This window comes from Apodemus sylvaticus, chromosome 13 (assembly GCF_947179515.1).
Source record: "Apodemus sylvaticus chromosome 13, mApoSyl1.1, whole genome shotgun sequence".
Lineage (NCBI taxonomy): Eukaryota > Metazoa > Chordata > Mammalia > Rodentia > Muridae > Apodemus > Apodemus sylvaticus.
In genome coordinates this window covers 64,466,325-64,467,794 of record NC_067484.1, presented here as the reverse complement: position 1 = coordinate 64,467,794, position 1,470 = coordinate 64,466,325, and the positions used below count along the sequence as shown (strand labels likewise).

General features: G+C 42.6%; 1 non-coding gene across 1 annotated transcript; it reads left to right on the top strand.

Annotated features, from left to right (window-relative positions):
- Positions 1-951: 951 nt before the first annotated feature.
- On the top strand, positions 952-1,082 carry LOC127664260 (small nucleolar RNA SNORA17). Its single transcript, XR_007973124.1, has one exon. It is a non-coding gene; the product is annotated as a small nucleolar RNA SNORA17 (small nucleolar RNA).
- Positions 1,083-1,470: the final 388 nt, after the last annotated feature.

Sequence of the window (1,470 nt, the reverse complement as noted above, 5' to 3'; positions counted from 1 at the left end):
TAGAGGTCTAACAGTGAATTTTAACCCTCTAGAGTAACACACTGTCAGAAGGCCTTGGTAGTACCGTTCTCTCATTGCTCAGATAGGCATGTCTCCCTCCAGCCCCTCATTTAAAAATCCACTCCTCATACTTACATATTGGGTTACATGGAGTTAGGTTTAATGGTCCAACACAATATTATTAATATAGACATATTTAAAATTGTGTTAAGTATGTGGGAACTACTTAGTGGCTGCCATGAATCATATCCTATTCATGAGTGTGAGGATGTTCTAATAAGTGTAACCAGCTAGCTTTTCAACCCTCAGAGAGCTTGGAATCTAGTGGGGTGGAAGGAGAAAAAAAAAACTCAGAGAGAAACCTACTAAGCTATACAATGATTTACATATATTAACAGCTGTGTGTTAATTTACATAATAAGAGTTTGGATGGAGGTGCCTTGCCAATTCTGGGATCAAAAATGATTAAATAAAATTCCCTTTGCCAGATGTGGAATATTTATTTATGTTTTGTCCTCCAGGAAGTCTCTGGAATCCCCTAAAAGAACATAGGCTCTTGTCATTATTTTTGGCAGCCCACCAAAAATAGATGATCAGAACATATTGCTGAAGACACCACATATCTTGGTTGCAGGACATGCAGAAATCAAGCTATGACTGAAGTGGAAGTTTCCTCCCTAGTCCTGAACTCTTACAGTGTAAGAAGGTGCTATGCATGTAGCTGAGGAAGAACACCAAATCTAGAAATACTCAACTGAAAATACTTAGTGGAACCACTGGAGGAACTTTTATAAAAATTACTCCATTTCCTCCTCTAAAAAACAAACAAAACAAACAAAAAACAGTCCTAATAGGCAGACAGAGTTCTGAGCATCTTCCCTGCCCTAATACCACTCTCCAAATAGAATTTGTTGATACATTTCAAAACAAAAATCAAGAAACAAAAACATCCCTGTCCCTAAAAGCATTGCGGGTTGTGCTACAGTGTCACATGTGTGTCAATAGGCGGCAGAGAGGAGAAGGCTATGTCTACTCTCAGGATTCTGACCTGTGAACATCTGAATGATTAGGAGCCTTACACTGCCAGAAAAAAAGCAAGCCTAAGACAACCGCCAGTCTGTTGCCAGGCCTGGACAGGGAACTAGCCTAAGACAACCACCAGTCAGGCACTGTGCAGGCCCTGATGGGCACCCAGGGTGGGGAGCATAGATGAATCCCACTGGGATGATGGGTACCTCAGGAGTGAGCCTGAGACAGATGAACATCTGATGGGGCAATGGTGGGCCAGAGGCCTGGGTGATGGGTGAACCAGAGATGACTACTAATTCTGCACCATGGTATGGGGTCCAGATAGGAAATGGAACCAGTCCAGAGCCATGCAGACCTGGGGATGGAAGCAGGCCATATACAAGATGACCTCTGCCTGATGCCATAAAGCATGAGTAAGATATAGCACTCCTGAGACTACCT